The sequence below is a fragment of the Protopterus annectens genome, chromosome 5.part0, assembly GCF_019279795.1.
Source record: "Protopterus annectens isolate FY-2018-M chromosome 5.part0, PAN1.0, whole genome shotgun sequence".
Classification (NCBI taxonomy): domain Eukaryota; kingdom Metazoa; phylum Chordata; order Ceratodontiformes; family Protopteridae; genus Protopterus; species Protopterus annectens.
This window is the reverse complement of record NC_056735.1, coordinates 337,720,237-337,744,193: the sequence shown is the minus strand read 5'-3', so window position 1 is coordinate 337,744,193 and position 23,957 is coordinate 337,720,237.

Here is a 23,957-nt window from a genome sequence, read left to right as displayed (position 1 = left end):
TAACCTACTTTTACCCAAAATATGGCTTCTAGGTGCAAGAGGATGGCATGTGTTTGTGCCAATCCCCCAAATATGTTACAGATTTCACCCATCCATAAGGGACACTGGCAATACCCCAGGTGTGAATTTGTGATTCCCTATCAATTGATCCAAATTGCATTTGAAAAGGGTCAGTTAAGGTGGCACAAGTTGGTCAAAGTTCTATCTGTGTGCTTAGATCTCTTACCTCTGAGTCTCCTGTTACAACAGGTACTCTACTGATATAATTTCCAAGGGTTTTTGACTTCTTAAAGGGTGTGATAATGCATTTTTTACATTAATTTTAGGCCATTGTTCTGGCCCCAATCATTGTTTTGATCTAGACCCTTTTGAAGGATATCTACATTGCCGCTGGATTCAATGATTGCCCCAGCTTACAGTCATCTGCAAATTTTGTCATCCAGAGGTCTTCCACATTAGCGCTGACTTCAGAGAAGCCTATTTTAAACAAGAATGGTGGAATGGTCTCAGCACTGCATCCTGTGGTTCTTCACTAATAACTGGTCTCTTGCTGGATCTGGATTCACCTACTTTAACCACATGTGTCTTGTCTGTGAGCCAACTGGCTATTCATCTGGTGATGTAGGGGTTTATACCCAGATTTGTGAGTTTATTTATAATACCTGAGTGGAGATTTGTGTCAAATGCCTTGGACAGGTTGAAGTAGGTTGTATGTACTGTTTTAGCCTCATCCATGGCCTCATCCATGATCTTAGTGATTTTCTCAAAGAAATCCATCAGATTCATAGGCATGACGTACCCTTGACAAAGTCAAATTGGTTCTGGTCCCGTGTTTGCAGGTTTCCTATATCATTATTTATGAGGTCCATGATTATTCTTTCCATAACTTTACATATCACTAATCAAACTTATGGGTCTGTAATTTTGCAGGTGAGTAGATGGTGTCTTTTTATGCAGAGGGATGTATGGTGCTTTCGTCCACTCCACTGGGACAAAGCCAATCCATAGGCTGTGGTTAAGTAGAGGTCTTAATGGGCCTGATAAGTCCTGATTTAAGATGTTTAAGAGGCATCCTAGTATATTGTTAGGTCCCATTGAAGCTGTGTTTTTAGCTTTAGAGACTGCAGTGACAACCTGTTCTTTGATAATAATTGATGGTGGCGTAATGGAGAGTATTTCTTTTGGGAAAACTGGGGGCGATGGGGAGGTGAAATCTGAGCTGAATTTGTTAGCCAGCAGATTTACTATATATTTCTTAAGTATAGATGATACCATCTACAGCTAATTACACACATTGTTGGGTGTTGCCCCTCAGATAGTGGACATAACTAAAAAATGCATTATAGGTAACCTTAGCTTTGGAGGCTGGTTTTACCTCAAAGTCTGCTTTCAGAGATTTGACTAGTTCCCTGATTTACTTGTTTAGACTAATGAGGGACTTCTTTCTCTGTTATGTATATTCCCTCTTAGCTCTCAACAGGATTTTCTTTCCATTGTTGTGCAACCTATTAATACCAAGAGTCCACCAGGGTGGCTTATTTTTTTTCGGTTTGACCTGGGTTAATTTTGGTCTGGTACTGCCATTTCTGTGCAGTTATTTATATGTTCATACAGGGCTTTTGTATATGTCTCTGCATAGGTTCTGTGTTCTCTGGAATATGGGGGAGATTGGAAATGAGCTGTGAGCTTAAAAGTGGGCAATTTACCTTAGAGAAGTTCTTAAAGTTTTTGGTGTTAGGTGGGGAGACTTGTTTTATCTTTATTTCACGGGAGATAACTTTGTGATCTGATGTTACCAGTGAGGACATCACATTGGAGACAGCACAGTGCTTGCCTATATTTGCGAGTACCAGATCTAGGATATATGTTCTCCTACTGAGAGTACAGACCAGCTATTCCAGAGCATTTAAATTTACAAAGTCAAGAGATCTTTGGACCTGCATATTAGCGGTCATGTATGCCTCTTAATTAATGGAGGGGTAGTTAAAATCACCCATGCATATGGTACAGGGCTGGATGGTGAGTGATTCTAGTAATATCAGTTATGATATATGGGTTTCCTGGTTCATGGTAGGGAACCTGTAGCAAAAATATGGTAATGGATTTTTCCAAAAGTTAACACAACATGGAGTAGCTCAAGCATGTCATATTGTTCAAGTAGCTTTGAGGTGTGCTTATCCTTTCTGTAGATAGATACACTTCCGCCTTTGGATCTTTTATGTTAACGTATGAAAGGCATTATAGCCATGCACTGTCAGATTGCTTTCTATGGCTTTGAACCATGTTTCAGTAACTGCACAGAAGTCAGCATTCTCCAGGGTGAGGAGAGCTTCTGGTGGGGGGGTGCAGTTTGTTTTTGAGACTCCTAGCACTGAGCAGCAACACCTTTAGCTTGTCCTGAGACCAACCAATCCAGAGAAGCTGGCCTCCCACAGAGAGAATTATTTCCCTGAAACATTTCTTCTTGGTGTCATGCTACAGTAAAAAGAACCACAGTGTTGCAAACTAGTCTGAGAAGAACTAATCACCTTCCTGTGAAGGTAACCAGAGGGGAGATATTCTACATATCCCACCCAACTGTCCATAATTTTGCAGAATGTCCAGGTTTTTGGTCATATCTTTCATCTGTTTCTTACAAAATTTGTGATTTTCTAGCAAATCATTGAGAAATAATTCACTAAATAATACTGTACAGTTGAGCTAGAGATTTCATATAATTCAGAAATACATGCAAAACATGTTATGCTATCAACTTTCTGAGTTTATAAGAACAATATTTAAAATTTGTCTCTGATTTCTGGGCCTTTGTCTCCCCATTATTTCTGGTTTTGTCCAGAATTTTTCCAGTAAGGGGTTGAGAGATACGTTGAAAGACATCATTTGCTTGTGATAAACATTGATTCCATTTTCTTGTCAATGCAAAAAATTAGTTTTCAGGCTGTCCTGGAAGTAATGATTGCCCTATTTGTAGGGGCTGTGGAATTTTTGCAAAAAAAAAAAAATTAAAAATAAATAACATGGGCTGAGGGATTCAATAAACTCTGTGTAGGCTTAGTGCAGAGCCTACATGTAGTTTATGTGTTTGTGTGACTGTGTGCAGCACATATCAATGCACAATGCATATTAATGAGGCGCAGTGTACCTAACTAACTTTTGAGGCTCACAACACTGTTGCTGGCCAAGAAACCTTATAAGCAAATGCGGATAGAAATTCAGTGTAAAAGAGAGCACCTACTGTGCATAGATTTGCACAGAATGACACAATGATCACCAGGGCTTTACACATAGTGAAACCTTTTCAGCGAATGTGGATAGCAATTCCATGTAAGGAAGAGCACCTACAGTGTGCGGATTTGCACACAATGTCACGATGATCACTGGGTGTTTTACAAATAGCTGTCATTCTGTTAGTGCAACACATCTGCACAGAGGCCAACTTAAAGAGAGGACAAATAACCGGTAATAGGGACATATTTGGCATAGATTTCACATAGGAGTCTTTTAGAATGTAACACTCACAACCTCTTTGACTGAGAAATTTGGACAATGGGAGGATAAAGGGTCAGAAATAGGGACAGATTTTTAATATTACACTGACAGTTAGGAAGTCGATAGAATATATAGGTTGTACATTAACAAACTTTCTGAAGAGCATGAAGTTTGAAACTCAAATGTCAGTTATCAGTTTCTGACTGCAGTCTGCAATGACATGCCAACGACTTACCAGGGAAAGAAAATGTTACGAGGAAAAGATCACAAATAGGAGACAAAAACTGGGTATTCTGCACAGATCAGGACAGTTGAGAGGTATGCATTCAAATGTATGTAATATTGAGTCACATCACTCCAGAGATCATCCTAGTGATATGGCAGAAAGCCACAAATTTGTAAAGGAAAACATCTGGACATCCTAGGAATATCTGGACAGTTGACAGGAATGAATGTGAAGTATATGGTCCAAACACAGTACAGCATAGTGTACCTGCAATGCAGAGTATTGTGAAATCCCTTTCCTGGCATTCTGTACTGAAGCTGTATTAATGATCTGGAACAGGACATGGGACTGCCATGTATGATCACCCAGCGGAAGTGTATGTATTGAATAGGGACACACAGATGAATTGTAGGAATGAGCACAGGGAAAGGGTACAGGTGAAAATCCTGCATGTACAGTAGAGGAAGGCATGTCAATGGAAGATGGTTGTATCAGCAACACCAAGCACATATCTATACGGTACAGTGCATATTGAACAGCAAAAAATGTGTTGTCTGTGATTGTCCCACAAGGTGACATAACAATGGAGAGGATGTCTGTGTGAGATAAGCATCATTACATGAATAATGCAGAGGACATCTGTCAGGGATCTGACATACAATTGGGGTAGGGTGCATACTGAGAAGTTGTGCAAAACTATATACCTGAATATGAGCGTACTCTCAGCAGAGGTGTCCAGTAAGGTGGTCACATGTAAAGGATCATGAAAAACATTACAAGAACCATCTACAATCATGGAAAATATCTGAATAATGCCACCACTAATCCCATTCCTTTGACATAACATTTGTGATGTGGAGTGATAACAGATGAGCCTGTAGACACATACTTGACAACTATTATAATACATCCACACTCTATGAGGGTAACCACACACACTGTCCTAGTACTGTAATGTCTGCAGGAGGTGTTAACAGGGGCACTGTTATACCTGTGTGTGACAGTGTGGTCAGTACAGGCTAGTTGCCTTGTGTGCATGGCATACATCTATGGCATAATTCACACTATCACAAATAATACACATACAATTAATGTTGTCAAACACCTAGCTATGCAGTGTGTGCATAAGCTGAACAGGTGGCACACAGGCATCTGGTGTAACAACTCTCTAAAGCCAAGAATAATGTGTATATGGGTCCAGTCAGTATCCCAGGATGCTGTCTAAATAGCATGAAACATGACCTATCAGGCCCTCTGAAAATACTATTTAACTGTAGCCTCCAAACCAACTGAATAGAGAACAGTAACAATTGTCCATCTCCACAAAGGTAGTCCATCTACAAATGCTGGAAACTACATACCCATAAGTCTCACTAGTCTAATATGTAAAGTCATTGAAAGAATTATCATGGAAATGATCAATAGTGCTATAGTAAACCTCCAGACAATTGACCCAACCCAGTTTTGTTTTGTCAAGGGCAGGACTTGCCTACTCAACCTGGTGGACTTCTTTGAGAAGGTCACCAAAGAGATGGATGAGAGCAAAATGGTTCACACTGCCTACCTTCATCTGGCCAACATATTTTACATAATACCCCACTCAGGCATTGTTGACAAACTCAAGAGGTTAGGTCCAAACCTGTATATCACCCAGTGGATAGCCAACTGCCTCACAGACTGAATCCATGAAGTTAGAATTAGGAAGTCCACCTCTACAAAGAGGTCAGTCACAAGTGGAGTCCCTCAGGGATCTGTCCTTGGACCACTCCTTTTTGGCACTTGCTTCTCTGAAGTGAAGGCCAATGTCAATGGTCTGTGGCTGACTATATTTGCAGATGATTGCAAATTAGGAGCTGTCATTGAATCCCACACTGAGATAAGTGTTCTCAAGGAAGGGCTGAGATAGACAAACAACTGGTGTAAGAGCTGTGGACTAAAACTAAATGACAAGAAATGTAAAATAGCAACAATCAGAAAATCATCCACCCCTGGTAACTATCATACTGACAACACACACTTTAGAGTTGACCCATAGTTATGGACACAGAGCCAGTAATCTAGTCTTTGACCATCACATGTCTACAGTAGTAAGCAAATTATTTTATGTTGTGCAACTTATAAAAAAGGTATGACATCTAGGTCCAAGGAAGTGATTGTTCCACTATATTTCACATTCATCAGACCTGTCAGTGAGTACAATGCCCCTTTTGGTGTGTACCTAACCAGGTATATCTAACAATTGGAATGTCCACAGAAATTCCTCACTAAAAGAATACAGGGCATAAGTAAAAAGTCATATGCAGACCACCTCAAGGCCCTATTCCTGTATTCTGTCTCTTACAGGCTTTTGAGGGAGATCTATGCCTGGCATACAATACATTGTCAGACCCCAATCTGATGGACCTCCTGCGTATCCACAAAGCAAACACCACCAGAATTACCCATTCTAAAGACTTAAACCTTGCCTGTGATATAAATATGACCTGCTGGAGAGACAGGTATATATGCCAGAAACCACCCCATCTCTGGAACAGGCTCCCTGTCCATGTCAAGCAGAGTTCCTCCCTAACCTAATTCAAGTGCAACATGGATAATTGGATGGGGAACAGGAAATACATCCCTGGTTTGGTACCTATTTCTCTATTGAACACAGGCAACCTGTAAATGATTCATCTACCAGGACTCTGTAAATGTTTAATCTGCCAAGCCCCTGCTTACACTTATCAAGGATGTTAGAACTTGTTAGAGATTTGAGATCCATGGCTAGGCTTAAAAAGTACTTTGTGGTTGTTACCCTAATAAACACCTATGAACCTATTGTTCCACACCATCCGACAGTCATGTATATTCCCCAAAAAAGAATACCTAGGTATGGTCAATAAGATATGTGACAGTGCACTGTGACAAAGGTGGTACACTTCAGTTACACATCACTGGAAGATGTGCAGAGAGGTACCTGAAGAAGGGTGTATTGTACGCAGTTATTGGTATGATGAAATTTGGGAACCATGAAGTCATGGCCTCTGATGTGCATGTCCTTCACATACCCAGTACTTGTGTTACATTCAAGGGAGTAGTCAACACTGTGATCACATGCTAGTGGATGTGCCTCTTACCCTCTACCCCAGGACACAGGTCACATACCTATAGGTCTGATTATAGGGTGTGATGTCCACATTATACTTGGAAAGTGTGTCTGTTTCCTGATTCAATAAATCTCGCCACATGTCTCATCAATACAGGTGTTGTCATGGCTGTGTAGCTGTCTCTGGTATGTGTTAATACTGTCTGCATTATACTACTATCACAGTTGGAGTCCATGATTTCACACAAGCTCTAGTCCTTCAGGCAGCTGTTTGGACACAGCATGTGTATGTCATCTGTGATGTCCATCACTGAACTAATGGGCAGGAAGGGGCCTAGCAGACACCCCTGATTTACCAACCTGATCACTGGATCTGAGATATATGTCACGTCATGTCACATATTTCAACATAGTGAGATGCCATGTATGTCATACACTGGTCTGCCCATTTGGTGATATAGCTGTTTATGGCCACATATGACAGTGTTGATTGAATACCTCAGTGTGGATTTTTATCAAATGCCTTGACCTGTTCAAGTTCCACACGATGATGCTGTTGTCATCATGCTTGCCCTTGATTACTTCTTTGAGGGCATCTATCAGATGTAACAGATGTGATGTAGCAGTAACAACTCCCACAGGTCTATAGCACACACCTGGAATATTACTAGTGTACATGTAGAGGAGGACCATGATAACAAGGTGGTCTACTTCACAGTTGACGAGAGTCAGGATGTCTCTATATATGCATGCATCAGGTGCTGTCCCCCCAACGCAGGTGGATGCATGTTGATGTACACCCTTGTATGGGAACATAGGCTGTATGGCGGGTGTGTATTCAACTGTATCAGTAAGGTGAATGTGCTGGGTCATGCCATAGGTGATCTGTGATGTTGTCACAGGACATTGAATTCATGTGATAGGCCTGGATGAAGGTAAGACAGTGCATACTGCCTATCGTGATCAGGCGTAGGGTTTTGACACAATCACACACACACACACACATGTATCATTGAGAAAACCCCAAGCTTGAGACTAAATTTTACGTCAATTGATGGGTAAACAATCAGCTCACTGACAGAACACATCATATAAAAGTTGGTGAATCAAACTTTACCAGTAGAGTTGCCACCATTGGCAAGCCTCTGTGCTTGGCCCTTCACTATTTGAATTGCATTTCTCGTCAGTTCAGGCTAAAGTATAGGACCTTTACCTTACCAGGTTTGCTGATTCTTGCATATTGTGTGCAATCATTAAGTCCGACAATGGTGATAACATGGTAGAGGGGGCACTAACACACACACACACACACACACACACACACACACACACACACACACACACACACACACACACATAAAACTGAATGGTGGTAAAGGCACATGATCTACAAATAAATACAGAAATGTGTGGTTATAATGCTGTCCATCTGAAAAGTGGAATTCCATGTTAATCAAAGTCTGGACAATCCTCCTGCATGGAAACCCAGTGATGCAAGCGCTGGGAATATATTTAGATAGCAATCTGAACTTTGATCATCAATTCTCCACACTGATATTGAAAGCTTATGCTGTGCACATCATAAGTCATGACAACATAGTGACATCTTAGGATTGTATTACAGCACTGTGGTCAAACCTCATTATAACACTAATAGAGTATAGTGCTCTTTTTAACATGCACCTAACCAGACACATGTAGCAGCTGGAGAGACCACAGGGCTTTCTCAGCAAGATAATACAGGCCCTACACACCATGCCATGATGTATATGGATAGATTGAAAGCCATGTCAGTGTAAACTTTATTGTATAGGATGAAGGACTTCTGCTTGGTCTGCAGGCCAGTATCTGACCCTGCCCGGTGGGAGTACTGCATATCCAAAAATGAGATATAGCTGATGACATCAGCCATGTCTGTTGAGGAGAAGATGACATTGCCCCCCATGATGGTGTAAAATTCTCTCTGAAATGTCAAGCAACAGCTCACACAGTTGAGTGTAGTGAGTATAGAACCCCTACCTATATAAGCACAGAGACTACAGAACAGAGTACATAACGCAAGCACCATGGCACATGTCTGATTTATACAAAAGTGCAAGGTGAACTTATAGCAGATGACATCAGCAGGCCATGTGGGAGACAAGAGATTAGGAGGCCTGTAGCCATGAGCAATATCAAAATACTGGCAATCCATGTAATTGCAGAAGCAGGTGTAGGATACACATGCTTGCTCTGCTGTTTGGAAACACACACACACACACACACACACACACACACACACACACACACACACACACACACACACACACACACACACACACACACACACATGCACAGTTGACTGAAGTGAGAATAGAACCCCATCTATCCAAGTACACAGGCTATAAAACACAGTACTTGACACAAGTGCCAGAGCTCAAGTTTGATTTATACAGGAGCGCAAGTAAACTTACCATGTGGGAGAAAGGTGTTGGGAGGCCAGTATGAAATGGATGTGTAGCCTTGAGCAAGTATCAAACTACTGGCAATCTATGTAATTGGAGAAGCAGCTGTAAGATACACACACACACACACACACACACACACACACACACACACACACACACACACACACACACACTCGCATGCACTCACACACACACACACACACACACACACACACACACACACACACACACACACACACAGTCAACTGCAGTGAGAACAGAATCCTTACCTAAGTACACAGACTACAGGACAGAGTACTTAATGCATGTGCCATGGCACAAGTCTGATTTATACAGAAATGCAGGTGAACTTATAGTAGATGGCTTCAGCAGGTCATGTGGGAAACAGGAGGTTGGGTGGCCTGTATGAAATGGATGTGTAGCCTTGAGCAAGTATCAAAATACTGGCAATCTATGTAATTCAGAAGTAACTTGTGGATATACATGTCTGCTTTGCTGTGGTATTCCACTGGTGAGTGTGTTAGTGGTTTAGGTGCAGTCCCTAACTTTGGGAGGGTGTGGTCTGTCAGTGAGCCAATTGGCTATCCATCTAGTACTGTGTGGCCTAATTCACAGATGGAAGATCTTCACTATGAGACATGAATGGGGGATAGTGTCAAAGTCCTTGGATAACTCAACATAGGTGGTATGTCCAGTTATCCCTCATCCAGGTCTTTGGAGTCAGTATCTAAGAAGTCCAGAAAGGTGAATAAGCAGGATCTACCCTTGCCAAACCCAAAATGGGTAGAGTCAAGTGTGTTGAAGGTCACCTCTGTCGATGGGGATATGGTCCATGCTGATTCCTGCAATAGCCATGCAGATGAGGCTTTTTAGGCATATTGGCCAGTAGTTGTAGTTCTGCATGTTACTAGACTGATGTGCATTGCATAGTAGACATTTGATAATACATTCTGTAGTGAGGTTGATATATGTGTTGAAAAGGTACTGAGATCTCAGGGTTGTGTTGCTTGTGGGGTGCCAACACATGGATGCTTTTTAAATATGTGACATACAGTTAGATAGAGCCCTTAAATCTGTAATGTTTCTACATGTACCTGCATGTCATACAAAGGACATGAACAGTAAATAGCAGAAACATAATATATAGATTTCCATCACGCGAGAAATAGCGGGTTTGTACAACGGTTAGCATACTGTCTACATGTATGAGATTCACCTGTTTGTGCATTGATAAGCAGTGTGCAAATGCAAGCCACATTGCTAAAGCCTGACTGTTACTACTGAGTACGCAGACTACATCTGTTACTTAACTGACTCTATGGCAGCAGGTGTTAATGCAGTGATACGTTCCATTTTGGGGTAAGATGGTACTGGGTTGGAATACAGCTGTGTAGAATACTTTTAATTATTTTCCTTTACTATTGGTGCATGTTGGTGTGCAATAATGCATTAAAGAAAAGAAATGAGGAAGATATGACAAAGGTGAAATGGGGATGCTAAAGCCTGACAGTTTCTGAAATACACCTGCTACTTAACTGACTCTATGGTGGTACATGTTAATGCAGTAATGCATTCTGTTTTGGGGCCAGATGGTACTAAGTTCAAATACAGCTGCATCTAACATAAGTACTTTCATATTACCATTGCTTCTAATTGGTGCATGATGCCCACCATCGAGCAATAATTCATTAAAGAAAAGAAATGAAGATGATAGGACAGTGGTGAAATGGGAAGCAAACAAAGGGAAGAACAAATGGAAAGCTACACAGGAATATGCAGGATAGAGGTAGGAAAGAACCATAGCTATCCATTTCTTCAACCGTAAAAACTGATAATATATGCAGAATATTGGTTGAATTTGGACTGTCACCTCCAGAGTGAGGAGTGACCAGAACATGGCCATGTTGTAAAGCCAAGTGGACTGAATCAAGTGTGTCAAGAAGACACATGTGGAAAATGGAGAGCTATGTATGGGATGATTTTTTTGTGGGACAGGTATTTTCATTTATTTATTTTGAGATAAAAAGAATTTTGTGGGAAATAGGCATAGGTATGTCTGGGTCTAGTAAGGTGGGTAGGTGAGAAACCAGCTGCAGACAGACAAGATAAACAAGACAAGACACAGGGATGGTGAAGGACACAAGAGGTCAGTGGACACCATAGATAGGATGACGGTGGGGACATTCAGAACCCATGGACGTCAAGGTGGTTGACAGTGAGAATCAAGTCTTCACCCACAGGACTGTTATCACTGTCACCTCACTCTGCCACTGGCTGGAGCAGTTGACATCTCCTTTTCCTCCTCTAGGTCTTATGTAAAATGAGGGAGAGCAGCCCGTCTATCCATTGAAGTTGTGTACCAACAGTGCGGTGCACAACCCTATGCACCATCCCTGGGAGTTTAGCGCAGGTAACAAATTCTGCTACCAGAGGGTACCACTGGCTATCCTCTGGGATAGAACTACCTGAGGGTCAGGTAGTGCAGGAGCAGCAGATGTGGTGCTGCCAGATCAGCACCCAGACATGCTGGGCAATGGTGATGGGGCTGGTGGAGTGGGGGCACGTGGCTCATTTGGGGGAGGACTACCCCACTGTGCTGTGGAGCATATAGTGATGTGGTACACATGGATGACATGGACACATTTGATGACACATAAAATAAAACAACAACAAAGAAAAAAGACAACGTTTGGAGTGAGAGAAAAAAGAGATAACATTACTACCTTCATATGTAACATACAGTGCATTAATGCAATTATTTGAACCTATTATTTTAACCTTTATTCTTAAGACTACCTATCCCTAACGGATAACTTATTACTTTTAAGACTACCAGCTCCTAACACATCCACACTATACGACAGATTGCAGCAGGTATGCTTCTACATGTGCATATATTGAACATATGCGTAGTCCAATTATCGAGATTACAGTTTACAGCAGGGCATGTATGCCACTGGTATAGAGATTTTACTTTAAACCTTTAAGTTACACATAAACTGAATAATTAACAGTTATTGTATAACTGGAAAGTGTGGTATTTGAACCCACCACCTCTGACTAAAGTTTAATATTATACTTTTGGTTTGTGCTACAGACTGATGCATGCATAACTGCTTTTACAGTTGGAATATGCATGTTCAATTTGATACAAACTGTATGAAATAACAAAAAAGCTATCTTTCTACTACAGACTAATGCATGCATACTTGCCTTTACAGTTGAAATATGCATGCTGAATTTGATAAAACTGTACAAAATTCCAAAAAGCTATCTTTAACTTTTAATTTTACAATAACAGTAATCTTCTGCTGCATACATAACACATGCCTCTCTCATCCTTGTCAGTCTAGTGACATGGGTCCTAACATTGCACTCCCTTTCCATGGCAGCTGTGGAAAGAGCAGAACAGAAGATCATTATGAATACGAGCCTTGCCTATATTCAGATTTTAAGCCTTACAATTACTCTTGTAGTTGATACTTACACATCTGTGGCATGTCCTCCTTCCTAAATTCCCTGATCAAAGCATCAAGGATACCCCTCTTCCTCTGACATAGGTCACTAACATGGTGCTTACATTGGTCACCAGTACAGGGATACAAGTGGCGCAGGTCATAGACTGGGCCAAACTATCCCAAGCCTTTGACTTATACTGGGTCCCAGAATAGTACCTTGTAGTAACCTGCCCTGTGGCGTTTCACTAGGAGTCCAACAGAAATCTTGGACACCTGGACATCCCATCTCTGAGGCCTAAATCTCAAACTGTCTCCACTAGTGCCTGCATTGTCTTCCATGGATCAAGAGCAATGGAGACTGATGGTTTCCTGCCAATTCCAGTTATCATGTTTACTGGGAGTGTGCACACTATTTTAAAATGTTGCACACCACTTACCATTGAGCAAACACAGTAGTCAGGGGTGAGCACTGCCAAGCAATATGTTTGTGTGATGGTAAACAGTGTGCAACAGTGCAAGCAATGCAATTTCAAGGTTATTTGATGTACAGGCAGTTGTGTAAGTCTGTTAGTCAAATGTGAAGACCATGCCAGTCCAGAGATCAGAAATATAGTTATAAGAACATAGTGCACAGTATAACTGTAGTCATATATTTGATAATAAATGTGATTATACATAGCTAAATAATGAAATAACTGATACAATATTAGTGTATTAGCCCTCATACATATAATTAATGTCAGCTACATTATGTCAAATGTTCTAAGTTAGAGTGACCATAATAGGAAGCGGAACATTTATAAACATGTATGGGATATACTGTATTTGAACCCAAGATCAGGTGTATGGCAGTCCTACACTTACAGCTGTTGCCACAAAAATGTTAAGAAAACATTTGTCTATGTTGCAATTTATTGCTATAAACTGCAGCGTCACAACTGTAAAAAAAGGACGCATGTCCTGTACTAGAACCCAAGACCATCTGTACTCCAGTCTTACACTTACACCTGCTGCCACAGGATTAGTTTTATGGTATTGCCTATTTTACTAATCATTCTTAAGGTCTCTCTGTTAATGCAGCACAGCTTTGCTTAGCGGGTTTGAGTGATACCCAATATTATTAATTGAATATATCTGGTTTCTATTTTGGCTGTTTGGGTCCTGCTGTTCCCTGGGCTCCAGTTTGCACACTGCTGTGCTTCACGCAAACCAAATAAACATAGCCAAACCTGCCATTAAATTTCCTCCATTTCCCATATTGTGCAGTGCGCAAACACTGGAAAAAAAAAAAAGAGATAAAGAGAGAGAGAAAAGGATTCCAACCCAGTACCTTCTGCCCCCCAAAAAGGTCAGTGCATTAACACCTGCTGCCAAAGAGTCATTTAAGTAGCAGGTGTGTTTCATAGACTCAGTAGTAACTGTCAGACTTTAGCATTGTGGCTCACATTCGCGCACTGTTAATGTGCAAACAGATGTATCTTGCATGTGTATACACTTTTCTAATTCTTGCACAATGGAAAACTACATATTATTAAGTACTATTGCTATTTATTGTCCATTGCTTGTGCATAACTTGACATTACATGTGGAAAAATTAAAAAAATAATGCCTTCACAGTATGTCACATGTGTACAATACAGCCATGTGTTGCCCCCCCCCCCAGCACTGCAGCCCTGGTGTTTCAGTACTTTTTCCATACATATATCACCTACACTACAGAAAGTAATATCAAATGTTGCATCATGTGCAATGCACATTAATCTGGTAGCATGCAGAACTACAACTATTGACCTATAAGTCTAACAAGCCTCATCTGCAATGCTAGGGGAAAGGATCAGCATGGATCATATTCACAGGGGCATAGTTGACTTTCAACACAGTTGAGTCAACCCATGTTGTGTTTGTCAATGATAGATCTTGCCTATTGAATCTCGTGGACTTCTTTGATTGACAATATCCCCCAGTCATGTCTCATAATGAAAATGTTCCATCTGGAAATTAAGCCCTGCAGTACTAGCTGAATAGCCAACTGGCTCACCAACATAACTTACACTTTCAAAGTTGGGACTGAACCCCCCCCCCACTAGCCACTTACCAATGGAATACTCCAAGGATGTGTGCTGGGCCATTAACTGTGTGGAAACAGCTTCCCTGAAGAGCAGCCAATGGTAGGTGGCCTGTGGTTTACCAAGTTTGCAGATGACTGTTAATTGGACACATTCATAAAGATTCCCCAATGATGATAACATATTACAGAAGGGGTTGACATAGACAAATAATCATAGGATCATAGGGAGTTATTGGCTAATGGCCCAAGGACCCTTACAAGCCTAGACAAATTTACTTTTGTTACCATGATCAGCACCTACTGTCCCTCTCCAACAGGCACACTGGTGGAACCCCTAGAGTGAATTTACGTTACCCTTCCAATCATCCAGATTGTGTTTGAAGAGGGCCAATAAGGTGCTCAGTCTGATGTAAAGTGGGATTCTATTCCAAAGGTGTGGTAACCTCTGGGAGACAAATCTGCCTCTCCAGCAGGTTTTTTATGTCACATACCAGGTTTGGTCTTTAGAGCAAGCAGCCTGTGTGCCATTTGACTTCTGGATGTGCAGCATTTCCAATAAAGCAGGGTCAGAGATGGCCTTACACATAAAGCAGAGATCATATCTGAGTAGTCTGTATGAAACAAAATAAAATGACAGCAATTTCAGCTGATCCACATAGCATAGCTGCTGAAGACCTTGAATTTTCTTTTTGAGGAACCTTTGTGGTCTCTCCAAATGCTGCAGGTGCTAAAAGGAGTGTTGTACTCAATTATTGGCCTAATGAGTGAAGAGACATGGAGGTGATAACTTCTCCTTTTCTCAAGACAATGCTCTTATTTATGAGCTGGGCCATATAGAATGCCCTTCCTACCATTGTGGAAACATGGTGATCAAAGGCAAGGTTGCTGTCAACCTGACTGCCAACATCTCTCACCACTGAGTGCGTACTAAGGGTATTACCATTGATGTCGCAATTTGCAGGAACATTGCTCTTACTGAAAGGAATGAATATACATTTTTTGCATTGAGTTTGAGGCCATGCCCTTTGCACCAATCATTTGTTTGGAGGTGGATTCCCCTATTTTGACTGCATGGGTTCTATCAGTGAGACAGTTCAGAACACACCTTATGATATAAAGGTTGATATCTAGCTGTGAGAGTTTGCCAATTATGCCTGAATAAAGAATAGTGTCAAATGCCTTGGCTAGGTCTAGATAGGCTGTATGCATAGATTTCCCCTTGCCCAGGGCACTGATGGCTGTCTTGAAGTCCACTATATTTAACAGGCATGATATCCCCTTGACAAATACATGCTGGGTAGGATCTAGTGTTTGGAGATTACCTATATCTTTGTTGATAAGGTCCATAATGATTCTCTCCATGGCCTTGCAGATAAGTCTAATCAGGCTAATATGTCTGTAGTTCCCACGGTCAGTAGAAACACCACACTTGTGCAAGGGGATAACAGTGGCTGCTTTCCATTCAGCTGGGGCAAAGCCAGCAATTAGACTGTGATTGAAAAGAGTACCAAATGGTGATGCTAATTCTTGTTTGAGCCCATGTAAGATGCAACCTGGGATGTTATCAGGTCTCATTGATGCTGTACTTTTGGCCTTATGGAGGGTATTTGCAACTTGCTCTTTAGGAATACAAGGTAGGAGATACCTAGTAGAGATGTCATGAGGTACATGTGGTGGGGACTGTGAAGTGAAATTTTGACCAAACCTGTCAGCTAACAGGTTAGCTATGCCCACCAGCTGAGTATATGTGTTACTATTAACTCAAAGTTTGGCGGAAATCTGGGACTTACCTTTTACTTACAGATGTAGCTAAAGAACCTTATTTAAGCTGAAGAGGGAGTGTCTCCAGTTAAGGGTATGCTCCTTCTTACTCTTAAACAGCAGTTTTTTTCTCTTTTATTCTAAAGCTTTTTAATGGCAGTTTTCCACCAGGCAGGTTTGCTCTTCCATGAAGATCTTGTTTTGGTCTTAACAGCTAATGTCGAGTCAATACAGTTATACAGGTGCTTGTGTAGGGTATTGTTGTAGAGTTCAGCATAGTTATTGGTTCCATCTGAGGGGCGAGGTGCAGTGAAGCTATTTATACTATCCCATAAGAGGACATAATCTGCCTTGGAGAAGTTTTTTAGTTTAGTTGCTGCTGGGGGGGGGGGTCATATGAGATAGCTATTTCAAATGAGACTGATGTGTGGTCAGATCTCAGCAGTGATGAACTCACACTGCTACAGTGGTCTCCCACATTTGTAAGCACCAGATTCAGGATGATGGCACCCCTAGTGGGGGTGTCAGCCAGCTGCTCCAGGGCACTGGAGTTGACAAAGTCGAGGAGCCTTGGGCAAGTGGATTTCAGCATGAGTAATTCACCCAATGTTAGGGTAGTTAAAGTTGCCCAAAACTATGGTGTTTGGATGTATTTTGATAGAGTCAAGTCGATCCACATAAGCAGAATGGGTGTTCTGATTCATAGAGGGGGTTATGTAGCTGACAATGACTTGAATAGGTGTCGCAGCAACAGTTAATTGCACCTGGAGTATCTCTAGGTCATTATGCTGTTTAACCAGTCTGGAGGTGTATTTATCTTTAATGAATATTGATACGCTGCCTCCTTTAATTTTCTTGCCTTCAGTTTGTAAAATGAGCATGTGGAAGGAGGTGTAACCCAGTTTGGCTGGGGTGCTCTCCACAGCCTTGAACCAGGTCTCCATGACTGCACAAATGTCTGTATCCTTCAGGGAAAGGAATGCTTCCAGTGAGTGCAGCTTCATGCTTAGACTCCTAGCATTTAGCAGTATGACCTTGAGATTGTTTTTGGTTGGTATTTTTACATTGGGAGGTTTGTCCTTGTGACACTGCCTAAAAAGGCACTCTGGGGGTGGCAAGAGCCATAGCCAGTAGCAAAATCCCAGGGGTGACAGATGAAGACCATCTCTGGCAAAGCATCGAGGTTTGTCAACCATGTCATCCCAGTCTGACAGATACTGCATCCCCTTAGAATTACCTCAAAAACTAAGACAATTATTGCAGTTAATCATCTTCCGTTTGTACTGAGACATCATTCTAGGTGAAGGTAAAATACTGCTAAAGGCTAGGCACATATCTGCCTGAGATACATAGGCTGAGAGCTCAGCCATTTCTCTCCAGAGAGGTAGGTCTCAAGTCGTTCACACCAGCATGGACTATGACAGTCATAACAGTACTTGTTGAGAGACTAGAGTGCATGTGTGATGTGGCAGATCCTGGCAACTGACAGACAGCTGAGCATGAACTTTTCCTTATCCAGCATGGTAAGAGGGACATTTATATGTCTCATGATGGAGTCACTTCTGACTAATATGTTAGGTTTAGTGTTTAGCCTTATGGGCTTGACAAGTGAGACACTGATGCATGAGCTATTGTGTGTATTGTGTTCTGCAGGGGAAATATTATGTGTAGTAAGCTTATGTTTGTATTTGGGAGGTCTCTGGTGTTTAGGTAGGTTTCTGGCAAGGGCCTCCACATATGTAGATATTGTGGGTTTGAGTAGGGTATGTGGTGAGGTGTGGGTGCTGACAACCCATTTAGTGTTAGATGTATTTACTGGCATGTGAGAGAGCATGGATTCAGGGTTTTTAATATAGTTGTATCTCTCACATGTTGAGTTTGTGTGGACTAGAAGTATGGAGTTGTCTGTGTACATGAGGCAATTGCTACACTCCTTAGAATGCCCATGTCAACCAAGCTGGCTAGAGGAATTGTGGGAAATTGTCCCTCCATTGTGCTACATAAGTTTATATGGTCTGAAACAGGAATATGGCAGGAACAGTGGTCATACATAGGAATAACTAGTGGGAGAGGTGTGTTAACATTTCAAAGGCTAGGCTTAGTGATGCACTTGTCAGTAGGGCAGGGTCACAGAAAAACTCTTGAGGCTGTTATCACAATGGAGTGCTTACCAGCTTCACCAGTAATGCCTCTTTGCCCAAAAGTGTGTTAAAGATGAGGGCTACACTAATAGGATGCAGCTGCATCTAAGAGAAACATTTTCAAAGTTTTCTGTCTGGCTATGGTGCACAATTGCATGGCATGAGCAGTGCTGCATGATGTGCAAACAAACAGAAACCCACTCAAAGGTGAGGTTTAAAGACTAGAAGGTTAAAACCTAAACAAATAAAAAACAAAGGCTCAAAAGAACCAATGAGGTGCATACTCCAAGCCCTAGACCAGCCATCCTTTACCAGCTAGATACCAATCAGCACAATCCTCTCACTAGAGTGCAGAATGCCCTTTCTAATCCAAGATGTCCTGGAAAATGTGCTATGAACAAACAGTCATTACAAACAACCTGTATCTGGATTATGCTACAGGTACAAGCTACACTATTTTAGGCTGAAAACACTAAAGAAATGTTTACGACAGCAGAAAAACAGCAGTGAGACACTGAATAAATGTTTTAAACAACAAAAAAGAGCAAGGACACTCTAAAGAATGCTTTTAACTGCAAACAAATCAGTTATATAAGACATTCCTTGGAGGGAAAATCAGAACAAACAAGCAGATGCTTTCCAAACAGAGAGCATTTCCAGGAAATACTTAAACAGTGAAACTAGCAAAAAAAACTTTGTAAACAGTGAAAACAGTAACAAAAATGGATTTAACATGCCCAGTAAGGCAGACAATTGCAGTACAACAGGACAGATTCATGCCAAACACACAGACTGAACCTTACAGCAAACAAGGATTCATTGTTCCCTTTGGCAATGAAGTACCCCTATCATATTATGATATACATAGCACCCCTCTCAGCTCAAACACAGCATTGTGAGACTTCTGAATACATGTTCATAGCAATCTACACTTTCATCACTATGTGTCCATAGTGGTGGGACAAACATTCTGCATTGCACATCATACACATGGACATCACATCCGAGACCAGGGAGGTCATAGCTGTGGTGTACTCCACTAATTGAGTACAAGGCTCCCGTCTGTCTGTACCTCACCAGACAACTGCAGCAATTGGAGAAGAAATGGAGGTTTGTGACTGGGGAGAATCCAGGTCCTCCAAACATCACATACATGGAAAGACTGCAATACTTGTCACTATATTCAGTTTCCTGCAAGTTGCTGAGAGATGATCAATGCATGACCTTCAGAGAAGTCTCAGACCATGTCTACTGGAAATTCTGGACATCTGCAAATCAAATGGGACAGGAATAGCTTAGGCCATGGATCTCAACCTAGCCTGTGACATAAATAGAACATGCAGGGGAGACAGATCTATCCCCCAGTAACTCACAATCCTCTGTTATAGGCTCCCTCTGCATGTGAAACAGTGCTGCTCAATGACCCTTTTCAAGTGCAACTATCGCTACTGGTTGGGTCTGGGGTGGCACCTATGTCCCTCAGAGACAGTCCAGTTGTTGCTGCTCACAAAATCACTCTTCCAACAATGATCATCTAAATATGCTTAATAAGGATACTTGTATTTTTATAAAGCTAGGCTTCTATTGCCTCATGAATACAGACAACCATGTACTCGTAAAAATTACAAATACATTATGTGAGAGATGCAACTATACAATGAATCTCAAATAAATTCTCTCTCAAATAACAAGCCAGATATCAAACAGGTTGTCAACACACGCACTTCACCTCCTCAATAAACCAAGTGCACAACACATAATCCCACATATGCAGAGGTAGTCATTAGAAGTTTACCAAAACAGCAGAGATCTTGCAAATATAAACCTTGCAACCACAACAGAACCCACGACACATAAAAACAGACTTATCAGTGTGTCAGTCATTAAGCCCTTAAGGCAAAACACCTGAAAACCAATGTCTTGGTCAAAGGTGAATCCATAGTGAGACACACAGATATTCTCATCACCAGGTTGTACAAGGAGAAAGTCATGGTCAGCTGTCTGTCTGGTGTCAGGATCTGCAAAGTCATGCATGCACTCAAGTCTCTCAACAACAAGCACAGTTACACCTCTGTCACACCCCACATTGAAGTTAATGACTTGAAACATACCTCACTGGACTATATGAAGAGAGATATGACTGAGCTCTCAGATTATCTGTCCCAGACAGATAGCTCTAAGCAGCATTCTACCTTCCCCCAGGATGATGCCTCAATACAAACAAAATAATTATCAACTTCAACAATTAGCTTAGTTACTGGTGTCATTCCAGAAGCATCCAGTATTTGTCAGCCTGGGATGATATGGTCAACAGACCACACTGCTTTGCCAGGGATGGTCATTGCTTGTCACCTTTTGCCTTTCCGTTACTCACCAAGGTACTTGCCTCCCCATAGTACCTTTTTTAGGCTATGTTATAAGAATAAAATTCCTGACATAAAAATATCCTCAAAAGACAAACTCAAGGTCATGCTGCTTAATGCTAGGAGTGTAAATCAGAAGCTATACTGAATGGGGGCACTACTTATATGGGAAGCTGTGGATGTTTGTGCAGTCACAGAGACATGGTTTAGGGTTGCAGGGAGTACTCCAGCCATAAAAGGCTACAGTGCCTTCCATGCATTCAGGCTGCAAAGTGATCAAGAAGAAAGAAAGGAGGTGGTGTATCCATCTTCATGAAAGACAAATACACCTCAAGACTGGTTGAGCAGTACGACTCCCTGGAGTCACTCCAAGTCCAAATAACTGTAGGACAGACCCCCTCAACATCAGTGTTAGCCACAGGTACACCAACATGAACCATGAAAACCACTCAGTGCCTTCCTGGACCTACATGAGGTCACTCATAATACAGGCAAACACCCTATGCATGGGTGACTTTAACTATCCTTCCATCAATTGGGATATATATATATATATATATATATATATATATATATATATATATATATATATATATATATATATATATACAAGCTCAAACTCTTGTCCTAAGATTTCTGCACTTTGTAAACACACATGCTCTGGAACAGTAAGTCCACACCCCACAAGGGGATGTAATGTCCTTGACATAGTACTCTCCAACATGGGAGATCACTGCACCACCCCATGTGTGAGACTCTCCCTGGTAAGATCTGACCATAAATCAGTCATGTTCAATGTAACAATCATACCTGACCCTCCCCCCCAGGATCCAAAAGGTAGAAATGTTTCTCCAAAGCAAAGTATAACCTCCTAAGTGATGGTTTCAAACCTCCTGTCACCACTGTCAGTAAAGACTCCTATACAGAGTTGTACACAAATGCCCGGTATAAACAGCTTTACAAATGTATAGACTTAGCTGTACCAGAACGGATCAAAACTTGCTCATGAAAAAAGAAGCTGCCCTGGTGGACATAGATTATACAACATGGGAAAGGAACTGATGCCCAGGAATTAGAAGGAACAGTCTCAGCAGATGAACACCCTCCATAACTGGAACAAGCAAATGAGACATCTTGTAAAGTCCTCTAAAGCTAATTATGAAACTAAATTAGCATCCATAGCTGAGGATTATCAGAAAGCATTATTTAGCTATGTCTGTAATGTAAAAGGGAGCACCCAGCTTTGCACCGAATTCATAGTGGACAGTAGCAGTCATACTGGACCTGAGGACATCATCAACCTGTCAGCAGATGGGTTTGGTAAAAATTTCACACTCCTGTCTCCAGTAATCATACCCCAAGGTATACATGTCACCGGTTCTCTACCTATTATCTCCAAAGAACAGGTCATGACTGCACTTGCCAAGGCCAAAAACACAGTCTCTATGGGACTGTAAAACATCCCTGACTGCTTACTAAATGATGTAAAGCAAGAGTTAGTGGAACCACTGGGTACTGTCTTCAACCACAAACTAAGTACTGGCTTTGTTCCAGCAAAATTAAAAACAGCAACTGCACTCCCCTTGCACAGAGGGGGTCCCTCAACCAACCCCGAAACTATAGACCCATAAACTTAACCAGACTTGTCTGTACAGTCCTGTAGTGGATTATCTTGGAGGGCACTGGTGACCTTCAAACTTGACCTGACCCAGTTTGGCTTTGTTAAGGGCAGATCATGCCTGTTAAAACAGCAAAATGCTTCAAGACTGCCACCAAAGTCCTGGATAAAGGCAAATTAGTACATACAGCCTATCTTGACTTGGCCAAGAGCTTTGGCACAATCACCCACTCTGGCATCCATGAGAAACTCATCAAGATGGGGATCAACCCATACGTCATTAGATGGGTAGCCATCTGTCTCACCAACAGAATGCATAGAGTCATACTTGGGGATTTCACCTCTACCAGCAGACGTATTGCCAGTGGTGTTCCAGAAGGATCTGTGCTGTGCCTCCTACTGTTTGTAATCTATTTATCAGAAGTTCAGACAATAACAGATGACCTCTGGCTCACTAAGTTTGCTGATGATTGCAAACTGTGTGCAATCATTGAATCCCAAAATGATGTCAAAATACTACAAAATGGTTTTACATACATAAATGGTTGTTGCAAATCCAAAGACTTAAACATAACCCAAAAAACATGGATTACTATCCCTTTTAGCAAAGGAGAGGTACCTGCAAATTACACTATTAATAATACTCCCTGCATTCCATCTCAATGGTGAGAGATTTGGGAATGCAGGTTGATAGCAACATCATCTTTGATCTTCATGTATCCACAGTGGTAAGGAAGGCCTTTTACATTGCACACCTCAATAAGTAAGGGCATAACATTGAAGACTAAGGATGTTATCAATCCACTGTACTCATCCCTCATTAGACCAATATTAGAGTACAATGCTTCCTTTTGCATGTGCGTCACCAGACACCTGCAGCAGCTGGAAAGACCTAAGAGGTTTCTCACCAAGAAAATCCAGAGACTTCAACACATGACCTAAGGCCCTGTTTGTAAGCTTCTGAGCCCCCAAAGCCTTTCTGTATTGGAGGGAAGCATTCTGGCTTCTCAGTAGGAGTGGTAAGCACTAGGTAGCCTATCTATCACAAGAGAGGTTTCTGGCCCAGAAATTGTAGTTTATTGGCTGTTTGGACAGTTTTTCCATCTCTTTCAACTTTCTGGTTTAAAAGCCTGCATTTGCGCTTGTTTCCCACCTTTCCTGTAACTAGTCTAGTCCAGATACAGAGTTGCTGTATCCAGGACTGTTTGTAAGCTTCTGAGCCCCCCAAGCTTTTCTGTGTTGGAGGGAAGCCTTCTCGCTTATCAGAGGGAGTGGTAAACACTAGGTCGCCTATCTACCAC